This window comes from Zootoca vivipara, chromosome 11, assembly GCF_965207765.1.
Source record: "Zootoca vivipara chromosome 11, rZooViv2.hap1.1, whole genome shotgun sequence".
Taxonomy (NCBI): domain Eukaryota; kingdom Metazoa; phylum Chordata; class Lepidosauria; order Squamata; family Lacertidae; genus Zootoca; species Zootoca vivipara.
The window spans coordinates 45142793-45165011 of NC_142594.1; the positions used below are offsets into that span (position 1 = coordinate 45142793).

A 22219-nucleotide genomic window follows, 5' to 3' on the forward strand; every position below is an offset into this window, starting at 1 on the left:
ATAATAAAAAGCCCCTGTCTCGTTTGGGGGCTGTGTGCATGTGTGTATCTTTGGAGAAGGTTGGCGGTAAAAAGGATTTATTTTCATTAAGGTTCTGATTAACCATTAACAAGGCAGTGGTGCTTCAGATGAGGACAAGTCTGTTCTAGCACTGCAGGATAAGGGCTTCAGTTTTAAGTGGATAAAAAACTGAGCTTTTCTTCTGTCTGTACCAAAAATCTGCAGGTTATGATCTCTTCGCCGTCCTCCACCCACTTTTGTGTTGCTGGCATCCCAAATGACATTTAATGCTCAGCTTCCACAGCTTGGTGCAGAAATGCCAAATTCGATCATTTAGTTTACACATAGCTGTAATCGTCTTTGAACACCTTGGGAATACATTATCTGCATTGAGCAGGGTGTGCGACAAAGCTCTTATCTTAGGGACTTCAAGTTCTTCTATTTTACATCTAAATGGCTATGATATTCTACTTGATTACCCAGGAAAGGCAAACAGAGAGAACTACATTCCGTTGAAGAGAATGCACGGCAACCATTTCTGGGTATTTATTTTCAGCCTGGCTTTTATCCAGGGAAAGCCACATTCCTCCAGGATAGCACAAATGGATCTCCCTCCCTGTTTGTGTTATCCTCACATGAATCTGATGGGATAAGGTTTGTCTGGCAGATGGTGATTGGTTATCCAGTGAGCATCATGTGGAAATAGGGATTTGAATCAGTCCTAGCCCGGTGTTCTAACTAATAAACGGTTCTCTGCCCATAGCCCACTTCCTGTGTTACTCAAATGAAGAAAGCTGACGCTGCTGTTTTGTGTGCGCCAGGTAGCCTGAGCTCAATGCCTGTGGATTGAGCAGGAATATCTGCAGTGAGGAAGTTTATGTGCATAGGCAATGTCAATATACAGTAGGGATGCTGTGCCGTGACAGCATTGTGGCATTGTTGCCCCTTCTTTGCTGGCTGCCTCTATAGAAGGGCAGAATGTCTCAGGTTCAATCTCCAGGTAGGGCTGAGAAAGGCTGAATCCCTGGTGGACTCTGGCCAATCAGTGCAGACAATACTGAGCTACGTTGACCAATGGTCTGACTCCATATATAAGGCAGATTCTGATGTTCATGTGATTAATATGTGAAAAAGCGACAGGAATGAATGCATTTTCACTAGAGCCCCTGTGCCATAAGGATTGCTATGGAGTTGGTGCCTGCATTAGAGTAATTAAGGGAGTCAGTCGGTGTTCTTGTGGTGATGGAGGCTCAGTCCAAAGTGACCATGATCTTAAGTTCATGTTGTTAAGCCTACCTTGTGCCACGTTTTTATTAATGCACAGTCAAGGATACTTTTCCTGTATACAAAAAAACCCTGAAAATTAAGGGTGCTTTTCTGTATCCAAACATGGCTTCCTCTGATAAATAATCAGATTTGAATTGTGAATCTGAAAGCTGTCATCTTCTGAATTCATGTCAGCTCTCGTTTCTTTCGCTCCTTCTTCTCTACATAATTCTAGCATAATAGCATTATTGTCACCGTCATTGTAAACATATTTAAATTGAATTAAATCCCATTGATTTCATGGGAGCAGACTGTGCCAGCTTACTGTGGTGAGAATTATTGTGGGGCTTTCTTCTTTTGTAAATGTTACTGTATTAAGGAATTCTAACAGTATTTAGCTATTAGTATTTCATATAGAAAAAAAGGAATACATAAAAAGTTAGTTCGTGGTGATGCCCATGGTATAGTGGCATCGTTCTTGTTTCCATTTCGAGTTTGTAAGTGAACTTTCCAAATTTTGGGTTATTCCTTGTAGTCTATTTTACTTATTTTTTTTTACAAAGAAGCATTTAGGCTGAGATGCTTTGGATTATGAAAAAATCCTAATGTCATCTGTTAATAATGGATGCTACTCGTACAGTCGTTTTAAGCATTTGTTCTTAAGATAATTGTAGAGAAACAAATGCACATCCTCCCCCAGCTCTCCAGCTGTTCTAATTGAAATACTTCTAATTGAAGTATTCAAACACAGAAATGCTTAGGAAATTCAGATCAGCTCTTCTGCACTATATTCCAAAGATAAGTGGTTAGAATATATTTTGAAGAAGCTACCATTCCTGAGCCTTATTAGTAGCAGTTATCACTCTACATGACCATAGGCTTCTGTACACATCAGGAGGAAGCAAGGTCCATTTCCTTGTTTTATACCACCTAGTTAAAGGTAAAGGTAAAGGGACCCCTGACCATTAGGTCCTGTTGTGACCAACTCTGGGGTTGCGGCGCTCATCTCGCATTATTGGCCGAGGGAGCCGGCGTATAGCTTCCAGGTCATGTGGCCAGCATGACAAAGCCGCTTCTGGCAAACCAGAGCAGCACATGGAAACGCTGTTTACCTTCCCGCAGTTGTGGTTCCTATTTATCTACTTGCACTTTGACATGCTTTCGAACTGCTAGGTTGGCAGGAGCTGGGACCCAGCAACGGGAGCTCACCCCATCACAGGGATTCGAACCGCCAACCTTCTGATCAGCAAGCCCTAGGCTCAGTGGTTTAACCACAGCGCCACCTGGGTCCCACCACCTAGTTAAGGCTTTCAAAAATTATTCTGGCAAGCACTTGAACTGCTGGGTTTGTGCTTTGAGTGGCTGAACCTTTGGGGTGCTGGTGGGTTTGGCACACCTGGCTATTCTTTTACTGTTTAAATGGCTTTGGTGTTCTTTTACTATTCCAGATTTTGATGATTTTTAAGTGGTTTCAGAATTGTTAGAAGCCACCCTGAGAACTGTATGCCCAGTCCCGTAGAAGAGTGGGATATATGGTCTTAAATAAATAATAAATGCTCATCCATGGATGACTGCAGCGCCAGGTGTTTGGTTTTGCCTTGAGGGAAATCGCCAATGAGAGTTCAAGGACTAGAAATGCCAATAACATTGGGATAAAAAAAAATCCTGCCAATCGTTATGTATCATGAAAGGAATTTTGAGGAAGGTTGGGGTTGTCAGCTTATTTCATGACAAGACTCCAGAGTACAAAGATTCAGAATACAAGAACAGAAAACAGAATAGACTTACATCTTGCAAATTCCAACCTTCTGTTTTTGATGCCTTCCTCGGACTGCAAGTACAGCAATAGAGTGGAGACATTAAGATCCTGGCAGGCCGTGAAGCATTTCTAGTGGACTGTATTTCATGTTGGTGGGAAAGCCGTAGTGCTGGCCTGTTTTAAGCTGTGGCAGAAGAGACAGAAATTTAGGAAGCTGGTATGGAGATGAGCTGATAGGAAAAGCTTCTCCTGCTAGGTTAAAAGGAACAGGAGCTCTACATGGAAATTCGTGGTGTGAGGCTAGTTATAAGAAATGCCGGCTTAATCAGAGATTCTCCCAAAGCATCAGTCTCATTTTTAGGTCACGAGCAAATTCTCTTTCATCGACCAATGTAGAATTGCCTTAATGCATTATTAAATTCAAAATACCTCCATGTCAGATTAGAGGTCAACATGCTTATGTTGTTTCCTCATGCATTTAGCCTTCGTCTTGCAAAAAAAACAAAACCATGTACGTAGTTGCTCTTCAAGGCTTTTAACGGTTTGTTAAAATGATCATACCATTTATTTCTCATGGACTGTTTGGTCACAGATAATCCAGTGTGGCTGAAGAGTACTAGCTTCACCTGAGACAAAAGCAGCTTTATGAAGAGATGCAATTACCGCCTTCAAATACGGTACTGGAGAGCCTCACATGAAGAGGAGTTGGAACAATTGTTCTCTCCTTCCTTGAGGAAAGGATAAGAGGTAATGAGTTTAATTTGCAGCTGTGTAAATTTCAGCTGGAGGTTTAGGGGACACTTAACTAACTGCAGTCGGCAGAAAGTGGAACAAGTTACCTGAGGGAAAAGAAAAGGGAACTACGTAACAATAGGTATAAAATATACACCAAAATGATGCATTTAAGTACAACACTAGAAAATGATCAGCAAACATAACGAAAATAAAATCGGGAAAGCGTTGTGTAAATAAAAAGCATGTATGTAAAAGAGTAGGTTGTTGGAGCATGCCTTATCTCATATGGCGATGAATTCCACATAGAAGGGGCCACATCACCGAGCACACGGCTACTGGATGCAAGGTGAATAATGGCAGCTCTTGATATCACCTGGAAGTCTACCATGTATTGCAGCAGGCAAGCAGGAGCTATAAGAAGAAGGGTGGCCTCTCAAGTCACCTGGTCCCAACTTGCTTGGAGCTTCATAAATACGTAGCATACACCTTTACCCTGATCCAGTAGCATATAGTGATGCTCCTTCAGCAAAAGTGCAATGTGTTGCTGATGGTTACATCTAGACAACGGCTAACCAGCTTCTGGACCAACCTCAAGGGCAGCCCCACATGGAGCCTACTGAAGTAAGGAAGAGTTGAGCTTACCAGTCCATGTTAGAAGACTAGTACTCCTTTGCCTCCCCTCAGCCCTTCAAAGCAACCCCTTTGCCAACCAGTGGAGATGGGCTGTGCTGAGCTGGGGCAGCAAGCAGAGCTGGCACAGCCTATGCAAGGTAGGTTGTGCCAGCTTCGAGTACCCCCACCTAAAATCTCACCCCATCCCTCTTCTCCATCGTCTGAAACAAAAGCTTTTCCAAGGACAGGAGAGACTTGCCCTATATAGTGAACTATTGCCTAGAAATGGTTATATTTGAGCTGGATAATAATTGCTAGCAATATGTGTGGTGGCTGTAATTCCTGTGTTTGCTTGTGACATTTGTATCGCAGCTCTTTAATCCCTAGAGACAAAGCAAATAGTGTTGTTTTATGTAGCATCATTTCTATCATTAACGGGCCATTCAGGACTATGGCGTTGTGGGGGCATCCCCCTTCCTGGCTGGGAATGAGTGATATTTAAACTTGGTCTTCCTTTTTCTTTTTTTCTTTTCCAGGCATGTGGTTTATTTATTTATTTAAAGGGGGGGGAAACATTCTGAGTCAGTAGTTCATTGGGGGCAGACGGTTAGCAGATAAAGATCCATAAGGTATGAACTGCTGCTTATTGAACAGCTTAAGAGTTTTACTTGTGGAGTAAATATATCAGGAGGGAACCACAGGAGTGACTTCTGTGAATGGGAATTTGACAATACGCTTCTCAGCTCATCAGATTTAACCGCTGTGGGATTCTGTATGCTCTGTCTTTTCACGTTAAAAAATCTGGGTTAGTCAGAGGGTGGGGAGGGGTATTACTCAGAAGGGTGGTGGGAATGGGTGATTGGCTGATAGGAGTGGTAAACCTGTTGACGACTGTTAACAACTGTTAACGACTGCAATTGGTCTTGCAGGAAAAAGCAAGGGGTGAGATGGCTAAAAATAGCTTTATCATGTATAATGAGATAAGAATCCAAAGTCTCTATTCAGACCAGGTCTCTCCATGGTTTTAAGTTTAGTAATAAGTTGCAATTCAGCAAATTCACTTTCCATTCTATTTCTGAAATTATTTCGTAATAAGACAGCTACTTTAAGATCTTGTATAGAATGTCCTGGGAGATTGAAGTGTTCTCATACTGGTTTCTCTGTCTTGTGATTCCTGATGTCAGATTTATGTCCATTTATCCATTGGCGTAGGGTTTGGCCTGTTTGTCCAATATAGAGAGCTGAAGGGCACTGTTGGCATTTGATGGCATACACAATGTTAGATGATGAGCAATTAAATAGTCCTGAGATGGTATGTTTGATGTTGTTGGGGCCAGTAATGGTGTTGTCCGGGTGTATGTGGCAGCAAAGTTGGCATCTGGGTTTATTGCAGGCTCTGGTACCAGTGTCCATGTTAAGTCTGGTGGTTGTATTATTGTGGGTGAGGAGTTGTTTAAGATTGGGTGGCTGTCTGTAGGCAATGAAAGGTCTTCCTCCCAGAGCTTGAGAAAGAGAACTGTCATTGTCTAGGAGATTTATTTAAATACATAGATTATTTAAACATATAATTAATAATTAACATGCACTCCCAAAAGAGTAAAATAGAAGATTAAACCCACAGGGAGTCAAAGCCCACAGAGAATCAAAATCTTATACGCTGGCAGTCGTCGTCCCCATCCGCTCCTTGAGGAATAATGTTTTATGAAGGTCAAGGAAGACCTGCCATTTGAGATGTTCTTATGACATTGCAGTTTGTGTACTGCATTGTGGTTGAGAAGCTTCTCAATTCTACATGGTGGGGGAGTTAATTGAATCATAGTCTGCTGACGGAAGTACGAACAACGGATTGCATTTAGAACAGACGGTGTTCGGCAGCCCACTGAGCACCAGGGCTCTTTGGAAAGCAGGAGGCAAATGCCTGCATGCTTGTTCAGCCATCAGTAAAGAACCATGTTGATAGCTGTCAGGGAAGCAGAAGGAAGGGGCAGAAGACTTAGATAGTGACAGCGTGTCAGGAGAATAATATGGATCACTGCGGATGGGGGTGAAGGCAGCTCCATCCTTTCCTGTATATGTTAGGTCCCTGAGAGATCAGATCCTGAATGTCAGAAAATTGTGGTGGCTGACTTAAGTAAGTGTGGTAAACCAGGATGCTGCTTTAATGTATTTTGAAATTTAGCATTGTACCATTGGGTGCCATGAAGTACGTTTGTTTTAGATTCTGCACGTATGGTTTTATGAGGCTACCCTTCTTTAAAATGTGGTAAGCCAGCCCTCCTGTGCTTGGTAGGGTGGGTGGTTCCTGTTCGTTCTGCTGAGTGTGGCCCTGAACTTTTTTCTCCAAAGATGGCACCACCACTTCTTTGAACAATCGATGCATTCGTTTGATCTAACCAGGTGAAACTGACACAAAATCTTTGGTGGACATGGTGGGAATAAAACACAAGTGAGCATTAAGAATAGCCTTGCAGAAATAGATCACAATTCCACCTAATCCAGAGGCGGGCAGATGGTAGACTGGGATTTACTGGTAAATTTACAGGTGATATGCGGTAGATTGACATTGGGCTTTGACTCCCAGCTGTTTAACAATGGCAACAACAGGATTTTCCCTGTCCAGATTTGGCTGCTGAAATGATGGAAGCTGACCAGGAGTGGAGTTTTGTGTGAAAGGACAGTAAGCTCAATTAGATTCTGGTACTGAAAACAAAAAAAAACCATGATAAAAACTAATTTTTAAAAAATCCCTAGGCTTAGAGTGTGTTCAGAGGCACCCTGTTATTTAATTCTAGGAATCTCTCCTTGATAGAACTTGGGTTCTACCTTTTTTTTAAAAAAAAAAGTAGATCTGTGAAATCTTCTATTATTTTATCACTTTAGGAAATGGCATTATGATGATAGCCACCCCTGTTATTTGTTCCATCAGTAAACAAAAACAGGGATGATAATCTAGTTAATTACATCTGATTTTCTTTTCTTTTCTTACTTAGTTCTCTTCCATCTCTGGAGGAGTCTTTTCAAAAATTATGTGAGAAATATGATTTTCTTTTACAACTTGCCCTTTCCCCAGAGAAAATCTATAGTCTCACTGACAGACTCAACATTAATCCACTCACCCATGAGACCACCAAGCTGAAAGACCATAAGACAACTGCATATTTAAAAAATCTTCATTGGAACGTGTTATGAAATAAATAACAAATATTTTATGGCTTCATGTGGTTTTCACCAATGTGGCTTTCCCCAATCACAACTTATGTGGCTTTTTGCAAATGCGCAGCATAAAACAATTAGCTTTGGGCCCATCTGAGTTCTCTTTTCTTTTTTCTCACGCGAGTACACATAATGATATGCAACATTTCTGCAATTATCAGATGCTGAACCACAATATGTGCATTGCTAGAACTTCTCAGAAGAGGAAAACCATGCAATGGCAATGGCTTTAAATACGTTGTCTGTTGTATCACATGCTTCAAACACTTGTACCCTTGCGGGAAGCCCCACTAAACCAGATACATGAGCTGCATGACAAATAAACAACCATTCATAGGCTGTTATGTAGTGTGTAGTGGAAGATGTTTTTGAATGTCTTTGATGGTTGGCACATGTTGCTTACTGCAGTGTTTCTCAACCAGTGTGCCTCCAGATGTTTTGGGACTACAACTCCCATCATCCCTAGCTAGCAAGACCAGTGGTCAGGAATGATGGGAGTTGTAGTCCCAAAACATCTGGAGGCACACTGGTTGAGAAACACTGACTTACTGAGCATCCTATTGGCCATGCTGGCTGGGGCTGGTGGGAATTGGGAGTTCAACAACATCTGGACAGCTACAGGTTATGCACTCCTTATAAGTTGACTCATACATATAAGAAATAACTTTAAGAAATAACTTGTATCCCGATTGCTTTTGAGAGAACTAATGTACCATGTTCAACTCTCATATTTGTGAATGAGTAGAGCATGTGACTCTTAATCTCAGGGCCATGGGTTTGAGCTCTACATTCCTGCATCACAGTGGGTTCCAAGTATACAGTTCTATGAAGGGAGCGGGTGGCGCTGTGGTCTAAACCACTGAACCTCTTGGGCTTGCCGGTCGGCAGTTCAAGTCCATGCAATGGGGGTGAGCATCCTGTCAACCTAGCAATTCGAAAGCATACCAGTATGAGTAGATGAGTAGATAAATAGGTACCGGTGTGGCGGGAAGGTAAACGCCGGTTTTGTGCGCTTTGGCGTTTGTCACGGTATCCCGTTGTGTCGGAAGTGGCTTAGTCATGTTAGCCACATGACCCGGAAAGCTGTCCGTGGACAAACGCCAGTTCCCTTGACCTGAAGGAAGAGGAGTGCCATACCCCATAGTAAAGCTAGACTGGACCTAACCATCCAGGGTCCTTTACCTTTACAGTTCTATGTTTCTATGAAAAACACCACAAACCTCCAATACTTGCTTCCCCACGACAAAACCGCAAGCCCTTCCACCTCCACCCTGCAAAAAATTTCACTGGAAAGTGTGGCGCTCCAATAGCTCAGAGCACATGGCTTGTATTCAGGAGGTCCACGTTTCAGTTGCTAGTTTATTGTGGCCTGGACTTCCATTGGTAACAGGCACTGCAATGTATGGCGTATTCATGTGGCAGAGCTTAAGAAACAGTTTCAATGCAGCTGTTTTTGTGTAACCTATATGGATTTGATTCATTAAGCGATTTCTGGAGAAAAGCAGTTTTGGGGTTTCAGGAACGATACCGTTGCTTTGGGACTGGAGTTGATGTGATTCTAGCCCTTCCTACTTGGGTGATTTAGTGCTTGATGCAGTGCCGCTGTAGCATCTGCTGAAAACGAGAAACGAAAGTGTTATAAAGATGCTTTAAACCTACAGTGCCCTCTCCTCGAAAAGGAATCTGGTTCTCATGGGGTTGGGGGTGGTATGTGAATCAATATACAAATCACATTGACTTCTTGCCACCAAATGTTTTGCTGCTGCTGCTGTTGTGGCCCTTATTTGATCTGAGCTATTTCGGCTTGTTTAAGCTCTGAGTTGCCAATCTCTCTTGTCATCATTCCTTGGTGTGAAAGGGGGAATAATAGCCTTTCGCCTGCACGACAAAAGAACAGGGGTGAAGATGATTACTTTCAGGGCTTGGAGGTACCCATATGATAATGACAGCCCTATGGAAGTATCAAATGCTGAAGTGAGGCCAATAGAGTGAAACCAAGAAAAAGAAGCAATTCATCAGGGAAACAGTTGTCTTCTGCTAGGGGAGGAAATCTTTAATTTACCCCACCACCCAAGGTGGTAACTGTTCCGAAACATGTCTCAAAGTGATAATAGAAACAGAACAAACATGCCTCTGCCTTCTGGGACTCACAAAAACAAGAATCTGGATGAAAGGAGTTTTAGAAAAATAAATCTGATGGGAAGATCAGCACAGTTTGGTTTGTCTTTTGTGGACAGATTAGGTATGGGTACAGTTCAATAGAAACATTTTCATACACAAGTGTTAGGAGCTGTTAGGGCACATTGCACAGCAATGTGCAAAGCTGCCCTAAGTGGTGGACCACTGGGGCTGCAGATTGGCAAGTCACCCTCGACCAGGGGTAGCCAACCTTTTTATACCTAACCCCCCCATGCATCTTTCTTGATGGTAAAATTTCCTTACCGCCCACCAGTGCTCAATGGAAGGAGGATTAAGCTTTTGCCGGAAAAACCCCCTCTGCCCACCTAGAACCCTGAAATGCCCACTAGTGGGTGGTAGGGACCAGGTTGACAACCCCTGATCTAGACCACAGCACTTGAATATTTTGGGCCTCAAAGAGTCCAAGGCAGAACAGAGTGGGACTATTGCTTCCCTTGATCAGGACACAATACTTCTTTTCTCGGGTACAGAAATGACTCGGTCCTTTCAGGCTTACCATTGACTTACCTCTTTAGGAAATGCTGTGAAAGCTTCTTGTTCAGTCTGGGATGTTGCTTGGAGAATGATAGCCTTTATTGGCTTCTCCTCTGGTTCTGAATCCAGCTTGAAGGCTGGTTTTGACAGCTCCTGACTTTAAGTCATATTGAAAATTATTTATAACGTCTAGGCTGCTTTTACAATAAACTTGTTTGATCCAGTGTATTTAAATTTTCAATACCATGATCACTCTGTAACATAACCTAAAACAAAAATATTGGCAACGATGCAAGCTGAAAACCAAAGCACAAGGGTAAAACAAGGTTAAAATCATCAACCAAACTTAACAGTGTTTTAGTTTTAAAACAGCTTTAGCTGGGTAGTCTTCACTGGAAAGAATGTTCTGTAGAGAGGGCACCACCACTGCAGAGACCCTGCTTCATATCCTGTCAAATTTAGCCATACACAGGAGTGCAGAGCCTCTCTTGATGACATCAAGGAAATGAATAGGAAATGGACAGGAGCAAAAAGTGTGCACAACTGGTCTCTTTTCACAGTGAGGTTCCAATGTGAATCATTGCCTGTATAGAAGTAACCAGCGTTTCAGGTTGGGCAGACAGTTAAAATACAGCACACCCTTTTCAGTTTCACCTTCTCAGAAGAGTTTCATAGGGATTGACCTTCACTCTTTATAACAAAGGGTGTGTGCATACGCACACATGCACAATTCAATGCTGGAGCTAATGATTATGTATGCAAAGAGTCTACAAGACATGTAATTAAATAGTGCCCATTGCAACTCTCCCATATCTAATTTTTATTCCAGGCTGGCATTTCAGGGGAAGGGTAAATTCACCTTTCTGACATAATATGTTTGTATCTGCCTTAAAGTGAATGTGCAAACTTGAGAGAACTATTTTCAGGAATAGGACTGTTATTGTTCAGGTCATGCCATGCGCTGACTTTGTCATCTGAATTTTGCCATTCCTCTTCTTATAATCTAAACAAAAGAGGCTTCCCCTCCTGATATTTGATTTTCTAGCTAGCTACGTCTCTGTGAATACTGGGAAGCAGATGCTTTTAGCTCACCCATTCTCTGACTTGTACAGTAATACTATAACTGAAGTGCTAACTTCTCTGGGCAACTGAAGGGCTCCCATTGAGATGCTACACATGAGCCAAGCAGTAACTTCCTAGGATACTCAAGCTACTCCTTGATCAAGCTGATCATCTGTATTATTCTGTCAATGGTGAGAAAGATTTTACAGTACCTTTGCACCTGTATTTTGGAGCAGCTATATTGATAAGCTAGGTGGTCATCATAGCATATGGCTCCATGCATACCATGGGATGGAACCAGTTTCTGCATTTTCATTTTCTTTATCCTGGATTCCTGGGAAACGAAGCCCTTGAAATGTTGTTGAACTCCCATAATCTCTGACTGTTGGCCGTACTGTGTTGGGAGTCTGGAGAATCACACATCTGGTTTAAAGACTTTTGGAAAACTGTCCTTTGTCATTGTTTGTGGCATGATTTAGAGCAGGCACCCCCAAACTTCAGCCCTCCAGATGTTTTGGACTGCAGTTCCCATCATCCCTGACCACTGGTCCTCTTAGCTAGGGATCATGGGAGTTGTAGGCCAAAACATCTGGAGGGCTGCAGTTTGGGGATGCCTGATTTAGAGGAAGTGAAGTATATTTAAATATCCTTGATTTCAGTGGCACTTTAGGTGTTTAACTTTGTAATTTATATAGTATGTGCAAAGGGAAACTAATTTTAAAAATGCAAACACTAGTTGCAAATTGGGCGGGTATTTCTGTAGCTGGGCAGACACCCCTATAAGCATTTTGCACAATCCTTTCTGCTGTGGCTGCCCTTTTCTGTTCATATTACAAAGCTGAGGCACCAATGAAAAGGGCCACCTGAGGGTCAGGCATTGATTTATAGTGATGAACAACAGATTCTGAGTCGTGTGTGTTTGATTACTGGGTAGCTTTTAATTACTGTTTTTGAATTCTGGCAGCATCAAATATACTGGATGAGCCAGATGGCCAAATTTGTCTAATGCGTAACAGATTATTTCAGTGCCGTTTTCAGACATATATAGTCGATTTACAAATGTCCCCCTTCTGGCTTCTAACAATCTTTGGGAATGATCAAATAAATAATTATCACATTCTTTTGTCCCTCGAAATTCTATTTTCATTTTCATTGAAATATGTGCTTTTGTTCTGTTATGCTTATTGATGTTACTAACTGTAATAGCTCATTCAGGTAGCCCTTAATTGATATAGCAATTAGTCCTGCCCGCCCCCTGTCCCCTCCCCCAACTTCCAAAGTGCACTTTTTGGACTGTGTATGAACCTGGAAAAGGCGCTATGGATTTTACACCCAATCTTGCGATATCTGATACAGACCTGCGCAACTTGTCACACACCAAACCAAATGTGATCCACATGCAATAGGATATAGTAAATTCCCTGTTTTGTTCTTAGTAAAAGCAAATTAAGTGATTGCTTGCATGTGTGAATGAGCCATTGCGGATCAAAAACCCAGGCAGAGCTTTCATCTCACTTGATATAATCTCAAAAGCAATTATAATGGGGCAGTTTAATCCGAAATGAGACTTTCAGGGGGAAATATATGCATGAATCAATCAATCAATCAATCAATCAGTGTTGAGCCTAATACTGTTGTCCTGTTGCTTGAAGATTTAGTAGACCCAACTAAAAATCCCCCGTGTATCCACTTGTTGCAGTAGAAAGGTGGGGAAAATCTTGGATATCCTTTCTGTTAGTCAACCTTTTAATATTTAAACAGCGTTGAATAACATGTTTGGAATTCTTTGTTACTTTGGCAGTGTGTGTGGTCTTGCTTCTTGACCTGGATATAGGTTTTCGTTTTGAGACTTTTCCCATTCCAAATACGGGGTTTTATACTCAGCCTCTGGGTTTAAATTTTAATTAGGAATGTTGTAAGGTTGCATGAGGGGGAGATACTGGCAGTCTTTCAGTTTTTATGATGGAGCTAGAATTAATCGATTTGGAGGAGGGGGAAGAAAATAAAATGTAATTTCTTTGAACATCCTGCATTCTTGTCTATTGTAGGTGAAAGCAAAGCTGAGATTTTCATTAGAAACACACACAGACACACACACACACACACACACACACACACACACACACACAGAGAGAGAGAGAGAGAGAGAGAATATTCTGCTGAAATTATCACGGTTTCCCTGGTGATATTCATGTAGCTGACTGTTGGAGACCGTACCTTTTGTTAATCTTCTCTAACACTTTTGGCACTTAAGATATATATAGGGAGACTGAAGTTAAATCCCCACCCAGGCAATAACGTGGCTAAATTAACTTTGGCTCGTTGCTGTCTCTCAGCCTTAACTATCTCAGCGTTTCGTCTTAAGCAGGCATAGGCAAACTTGCTCCCTCCAGATGTTTTGGGACTACAACTCCCTTCATCCCTCGCTAACAGGACCACTGGTCAGGGATGATGGGAGTTGTAGGCCCAAAACATCTGGAGGGCAGAGTTTGCCGTGCCTGGTCTTAAGAATAAAAAAGAGGAGAAGGAGAGCACTATGCGTGTTGTCGTGATTCTAAATGTAGGATTTTTTAAAAAAAAATTTTTTTTAATTGTTTTAAAAATGTGGACATCCAGTTCTACAACTTCCAGTTTTTGTTCAATCTGTCCCTACGCACCCTTATAACAGAATTATGCTCTGGCATTTTCAATGTTTGCTGCCCCAAGGACAAGCCCTGTAGCTTTTCACAGTTTTCAGTCTGCAGTTCAGCTGGATCGAAGACACAGTGTCCTGTCCTTCTGTAATATGTTGAAGCAGTCCATAGCTAGGCTGAGTCCTAAAAGTGACCACACTTCCCTTAATTCTCATTCTGTTCAACTCACAAGAGAGGATATATTCTAGTCATTTCATAGAGTGTTTAGCATTTGTCCCATAGAGGATTGTTTTGATGCTGAGCCCAATAACGTTAATAGAACTTACAGTTCCCACATCCTGTAGACCAGGCATCCCCAAACTGCGGCCCTCCAGATGCCTACAACTCCCATGATCACTAGCTAAGAAGACCAGTGGCCAGGGATGATGGGAATTGTAGTCCAAAACATCTGCAGGGCCGAAGTTTGGGGATGCCTGCTGTAGACCAATGTTGGCCAAACTTGGGTCTTCAGCTGTTTTGGTACTACAATTCACATCATTCCTGACCACTGGTCCTGTTAGCTAGGGATGATGGGAGTTGTCGTCCAAAAGCAGCTGGAGACCCAAGTTTGGCCAACACTGCTGTAGACCAGGCATCCCCAAACTTCGGCCCTCCAGGTGTTTTGGACTACAATTCCCATCATCCCTGGCCACTGGTCTTCTTAGCTAGGGATCATGGGAGTTGTAGGCCAAAACATCTGGAGGGCCGCAGTTTGGGGATGCCTGCTGTAGACCTTTCAGAGAAATTTCCTGAGCTTGATTGTGTATATATGTGCAATAGACAACAGTTGTGCTCTACATTCTGTTCTCTCCCATGACAAGGCAAAATGAAACGGGTTGTATCTGGGACCTGTCCTGAGTATTAAAATTGGACCCAGAGTTTGAGGCTATTGTATATAATTTTGTCACTTTATCAAAGCTGAATTTCCAAAGGAGAAATCAATTCTGATCCAATCGTAATAACACCAATTACTATATCTGGGAAATGTGCCAAAACGTACACTTAACTGATAGAAAATGTTTGCAGTTTCAGGATATTCTCCGATGATCATGGAATATAGGCTGAGGAGATATAGGCTGTTGGAGATGCAACAAGGGAACAGGTGTGAGTGTGTTGTGGCAGGTGGGGGAAGATGAGATATTTAAGCATGCTGAGGCCTTCTTAAGGTTTCTTTGCACTAGATGAATTTTCTATAGAAAAGTTATTATCCAGGCAGAAAAGTGCATGAGTCGCGTGCTCATTCATATTTGATAAATGCACAAATGCATTTTCCATTATTTGTGGCTGGAGCAGGAAGCCGTAATTGATTCCAGACACCTCTTGCAGGTATGCAGCAAAACACAAACACACATGTGCATTAGATAAAGATAAAGGGACCCCTGACCATTAGGTCCAGTCGTGACTGACTCTGGGGTTTGCGGCGCTCATCTCACGTTATTGGCCGAGGGAGCCGGCATACAGCTTCCAGGTCATGTGGCCAGCATGACAAAGCCACTTCTGGCGAACCAGAGCAGCACACGGAAACGCCATTTACCTTCCCGCTTGGAGCGGTACCTATTTATCTACTTGCACTTTGAGGTGCTTTCAAACTGCTAGGTTGGCAGGAGCTGGGACCAAGCAACGGGAGCTCACCCCGGCACGGGGATTTGAACTGCCGACCTTCTGATTGGCAAGCCCTAGGCTCTGTGGTTTAACCCACAACACCACCCACGTCCCTTCACATGTGCATTGGTCATATGCAAAAAGAGTGTATGTCAGGTGTAGAGTTTTTAATCTGCCACCTTTTAAGACCCAAGACCCGCCATCAGTCCAAACATACGTTATGGGATTTATTTATTTTTGCCATATATGGGTATGGTGAAAATGCCACGGAGGGGACCCACCATCAGGCTAGGCTGTGGCCCACTTGTGAGTCATGACCCACAAGTTGACAATTAATGATACAATCTTTCTCACAGAAGTGTTATTTGGATAAAATGAAATAGGCCATGTATATTGCTCTGATCCCCATGGAATAGTATTGAATCCTGATTTTAATGTACAGTGGTACCTCTACTTATGAATTTAATGCATTCCGAATGCACATTTGTAAGGCGAAAAAAATTGTAAGTCGAATCCCATAGGAATGCATTGGGAGAAAAAATTCGTAAGTAGAAGCAACCCTTATCTAAAAATGCGTAAGTAGAAAAAACCCTATCTAAACCGCATCCAAGATGGCGGACGGAGCTCCATTCGTAAGTAGAGTTATTCATAAGTAGAGTTATTCGTAAGTAGAGGTATAGTATTTAATTATACTTTGGTTATTTTTTAAGATACTTTAGTTTTTAGAAAATATGGGAGTACCTGTATTTAAAGGATTGTAACTAGAATTCTGAGTACCACAACTTCCATTAATAGAAGTGTTTGGCTGCTACTGTTCTGAAGATAAAAATGTGATGGGAATATTTCATATATTTACCCTTTTTTGTGTATTTTTATGTTGTGATCTATTTATTAAACTTATTAATTGCTGTATGAATTGTTCCAAGGTGATGTACGGCATAAAACGGACACATTTTAAATACAAAGCACAAGAACCAGAGTTGAACATGTAATAAAACAGGCTGTTCTGGTGAATACATCAATAAAGCAGACTAAAATTCACAAAAGACCCCCCCTCACCACCATTGAAATGACAAAAAATATATCTTTAAAACGAACTCCATCCCCAACAGCAGCAATCGACACTCAAATGCCAATGATATATTCTCTGCTATTAGCCGCTTCATATACTCTTTGTAGAAAGGCTGGTTGGAAACAACTTGAGCAAAATAAATAATGACCAGAAATCAGAAAATACAATGAATAAAAATGCCTCTCCACCCCTAACCAGCAGCAACAGTGCAAACTATTCACTGAACGTCAGTCTGCTTTCATTTTCCATGAGGAAACTGGCCAAGTTGCCACCATAGTTACTTGGGTTGTTTGCCAACATGCCCTGCCAGCTCATGCTGCGGAGCCATGAACTTGCAGACAGGAGACGCCTCCCAACACACTTCTACGTTTGTCTTATCCTATTTTGAGCTGAGCCTTGGATTTCTCTCTTCTCCACCCCCCACCCCCCCCGTTCTTTCTTTTTTGGCATTTCTGGGCAAAGGCTCAGGGTCCAGTGCTCCCTGCTTTACTTCTTCCTTGCAAAGGCTTTAGTAGGAAGAACAGAGAAAACAGGCCTCATCTGCATGGCATCCTGCAGCTGGCGCAAAAGTGCACAGTAGGGATTGACTGGATCAGAGAACCTCTGTACACATATGGTTGCCATACTAAAAATTGCACCAGTTTGAAGAGGGGTACGTTTCCCACCAAGGATTTCTGCATTACCAAAAGGCCTGCAAACCACACCTTAAGAAAGCAATATGAAGTCTGAACTGAACTAAGAGACTTAACAGTGAAAAAGGAAGTTCCTGGTTTAAATATTCCCTCTGTCATGAAGTAACTACAGTGGTGCCTCGCTTAACGAATGCCCTGCTTAACGAAATTTCCGCTTAACGAAAGGTTTTTTCTAGTGGTGGTTGCCTCGCTAGACGAATTCGTTTTATGAAAAATTCGTTTAGCAAATCACAGTTTCCCATAGGAATGCATTGAAATTCAATTAATGCGTTCCTATGGGCAAAAAAAAAAAAATCAAAAAATTTCAATGCATTCCTATGGGATTTGCTAGATGAATTTTTCATTATAAGAAAAGACCCGTGGAATGAATTAAATTCGTCTAGCGAGGCACCACTGTACTTTGAATGGTCTAAAATGCTTGTTATAGGTGCTATGACTTGCTGACCTGTGACAGGGTCTTTTTGGTAGCAGTGCCCCACTCATGGGATGCCCTTCTGAGTGTAAGGTGTGCCTGTCTACCTCATTAGGTGGAGTTTAAAAACATCCCTGTTCACCCAGACATTTACCAGCTGAAAAACATACTTTTTGGCAACTTCGGAATTCTTAGAGGCAAATGTGTTTGTTTTCTTTAAAAATGTTTGCTGGCCTGGGCTCCTTTAGGAGCGAGTTTTGGGATAAAAACTAAATAATAATAATAATAATAATAATAATAATGGCACCTGTTGTCCTTGTACCAAGGCTCTGATTGCATCCATAAGGGTACCAGTAGGTTTCTTTGCACTGAAACTGGGAATGATCTTCCTGGGAATTGCTGTTCCACCACAGTAGCTAGAAATAGTAGGTCTGCTGTTGCTTTGATTGCATTTCCTTATATGTCTTAGATTTATGGCAGTCTTTTCTGTTCTATTTGGATTCAAGCTTCGTTGGAATAACAGTGATTTGTTTCAAAGTACCTGTAATTGTATTGAGAAACACGGTTCAGGCCCGGTTCAAGTGTCCGGGCATCATTCTGATCACAGCTACCCATGTAGTGAACTGTTCATATAAAACGAGAATTGTAGAAAGAAGCCACCACAGACAGGATCATCTCATGGCGTGAATACTGGGCACCCATTAGACATGTGCAAATCTTCCTTCTGTATGTTGGCTAGAGAGAAAATATTTCATCTTGGCTTTCTTTGGTTAAAACTGAGCAATAAATGTGTTCGTTTTTGAAAACAAGCCAAATTTTGTGTGTGTGTCGAGAGAGAAAAGTATCAGAATAGTTTTAAGTCAACATAATTCTCTTTTCTGTTGCTTTAGTTTCATCTGTGAACATTTCTGAACAAATGCCCACTCATTTCTGATATAAAATATATTATACTAATATGGCTTAGTTAAAACTCTTAATCTCTCAGGGTTGTGGATTTGAGCCCACTTTGGGCAAAATATTCCTACATTGCAAGAGGTTGGACCAGATGACTCTCAGGGTCCCTTTGAACTCAATTCTATGATCAGGATCTGGGAGAAGATTTATTTATTTGGAAAAGAAAACATAATAATTTATTATTGCATTTTCTCTGACATGTACTGAAATGAAACTATAAGGGAGTGTTATGACTGAAAACACTTCAAAGTAATAAGCAGCCTGAAAGTTATCTGTCTTTTGGTGTCTACATCAACTCCTGGAGGATCTTGACAAATTACCTGGAAGATGCCTTCCATATGCTCTGCAATCAAGAGAAGGGAGCACTAAGGCTAATACCTGCCTCAGTGCCTTCGAGAGTTCTGCTTATTGAAATGGTCTCAATTCCTGGTGGAGGATAAATTGTGTAAGTGCTTTTTGGCTGGCGGGGATGCTCAGGCAAACATAATACATTCCATCTAATGCACGATTTAAAAAATGTCTAGAGACAAGAGGAGCCATTTAGCTTCGATCGGTCACCCTTGTTCGGTTTGTGAAACGCGTCTGATAAGATCATGCACTAAGCCATGTTTGTCAGAGGTTAAGCAGACCTCTCCCCATGGAGGCAAGAAGAGTTAGATGAAAGGGTGTGTGTGAGGGGCTACCCTGAATTTTCCTTACCCCCTTCTTGTATGCTTTGGTTTCGGGGCTAAGAAGGCGCACACTTCTACATTGTAGTTGATGGGTCAGTTCTGTCCTAGCTCAGGCATTTCCTCCTCATATCAGCTCTGTAGATTAGTCTGAGAGGGAAAATGAGTGGATCCTCTTGGCTCAAGACTTGGCTCAAGAGTCTCTGTACTACAGTGATAGTCTGGAGGTCACTTAAGCCCTCCTCTGTGTTAACCATCGGCTTCCACTTTCCTCAAGCATCTTTAAATCATGCTGTACGACTATGTAGTCTTGGTCATGTTCACAACATGTTGGTGTTGTTGTTTAGTCGTTTAGTCGTGTCCGACTCTTTGTGACCCCATGGACCAGAGCACGCCAGGCACTTCTGTCTTCCACTGCCTCCCGCAGCTTGGTCAGGCTCATGTTGGTACGGTAGCTTTGAGAACACGGTCCAACCATCTCGTCCTCTGTCGTCCCCTTCTCCTTCTGCCCTCCATCTTTCCCAACACCAGGGTCTTTTCCAGGGAGTCTTGTCTTCTCATGAGGTGGCCAAAGTATTGGAGCCTCAGCTTCAGGATCTGTCCTTCCAGTGAGCACTCAGGGCTGATTTCCTTCAGAATGGAGAGGTTTGATCTTCTTGCAGTCCATGGGACTCTCAAGAATCTCCTCCAGCACCATAATTCAAAAGCATCAATTCTTCGGCGATCAGCCTTCTTTATGGTCCAGCTCTCACTTCCATACATCACTACTGGGAAAACCATAGCTTTAACTGTACGGACCTTTGTAGGCAAGGTGATGTCTCTGCTTTTTAAGATGCTGTCTAGGTTTGTCATTGCTTTTCTCCCAAGAAGCAGGCGTCTTTTAATTTCGTGACTGCTGTCACCACCTGCAGTGATCATGGATCACAACATACCTCTGCCCATATGAACTGACCTGAACCCTGAAATTATCACCTGATGTTGTCTTTGTTTGCCTCCTCTGTGAGAGGTCCGGAGGGTGACAACACCAGAACAGTCCTTTTCTGTGGTGGCTCTCTGCTTGTGAAATGCTCTCCCCAGGGAGACTCGCCTGGCAGGGGCTTCCTAACAACCCTCAGCACCCTTAACAAGCAACATCTCCCAGAATTATTTGGCGAAAACCGTGGCTGTTTAAAGAGGTCACACAGTATTTTCAATGTAAGGTGCGGTTGTGGGCTTCCCTGGTTTTTTCCTAGTCATGGGTTGAGAGTAAATGCTAGCATTTTTCCTTAGCTTACACCCATCCTGGGAAACCTAAAAAAGTTTTCCCCCGACTTTAAATCCAATCTGAAATTCTTCTTAAATCTGCGAAGCTCCAGTTCACAAACAGGACTCTCTAGTGTTATTTATTTATTTAGTTTACATTTTCCCCTGTCTCCTATGGGAGGAAGGGCAGGCTGTGTATTTAATAATTGAATAAATAGCATCCTGCTCTTAATCCAAAGATCGCAGGATGGGTAACAACAGTTAAAAGAAAATAACCATCAATATCCCATTAAATCAGCAAAATGTAAAACTCAATAAAAGCACTATGCAACCCATCACAGATCTTATTCGCTGAACATCAGTGTTAACTCCCAAAAGCCATGGCAACGGTGATGCTGTCTACCAAATTCAAATGGACAGGGAGTAACAAGACGGAATTGAGGAGCATCACTTAAACTGTGTACCAGCTCCTTCAGAGGAAGCACAATCCTATGAAAGAACAGGCCATTCACCTAAGTCCCAGATGAAACTGCCCAACAACAGCATCTTTATCTTAAAAGGACTCATGCCAATGTTCGAATCAGCTTCATGTATACATATGAAGCACCTACCTCTGACCAGTTCTGCGTTCTCATTGAGTCAGAACTTTTACATGAAATGAATCACACTGAAAGGAGTATGGTTGCCACATAATTTGTGTAGGAATTGCATCCAACATAGGCCCTGTGCAAATGTAATGCTGCCTTGGTTTATGAGAGTGGACTGCTACAGTTTCACTCATGAGAATGGAGGTGGACCTCATGAATCTGCATTCTTAACATCTGCTGAGCTAGCCAGAGGCTCAGTGGAGCAAGCAGGAAGCTTCTGCTGTGAACAATGTATTAGGGTGTAGCTTGTGTTTGTGAAAAATGGGGCAGTACATAAAAAAAAAGAAAAAGAAAAAGTGAAGGCGAGATTGGCACAATTGAAATGTTTGCGTGATCCAGATGGTATTAAGTAGGAAATGTGGTCACAGCACATTAGTTTTGTCTCCATGGCAATGCTAGTTTGGCAGGTCTAGATATTTAGATCTGCAGTGCAGTGCTCACGACAGTGAAATCTGCATATCTGTACTTTTATCAGACTTGAAAGTAACCCTTGTTTATGCAGTCTTTTGCTGAAAAGTATGCCAAAAGTAAGCAATAGCATATTTGTCTGAAGAAGGGAGAAATGACAGTGGAGAACGTTTGGTAAGCTAGAGTGGCAGATTTATTAATCATATTTTTTTTACTGAAACAATGTTTTCAAGTCATATCCACCTGCAATCCTGACCTTCCAAATATATTATCCAGGGCCAGATTGCAGCCTTAATTGAGTAGAAACATTTTTTGGGTGAGCAGGAATCTTCTATTATCTTCTATTATTTTCCAGAATGCTGTGGGGGAGAGAGAAGAGAACTACTAGCTCTACTCTTAGGTTCTCTCGTTTCCTGAACATGCTAGCATGAGGTGCCAAAGGCCTTTCCTGTGTCCAGAGTCCTAGTCGAGCATGTAAAATGTTAAGTGGCGTTTTGGGTCCTGCTCACCAGCTCAGAAATACCACTTGC

General features: G+C 42.1%; 1 protein-coding gene across 5 annotated transcripts in view; it reads left to right on the forward strand.

The window, feature by feature from the left end:
* DIP2C (DIP2 acetate--CoA ligase C (putative)) overlaps positions 1-22219 on the forward strand; it is a 306453-nt gene that overhangs the window by 129303 nt on the left and 154931 nt on the right. The window lies entirely within an intron of this gene.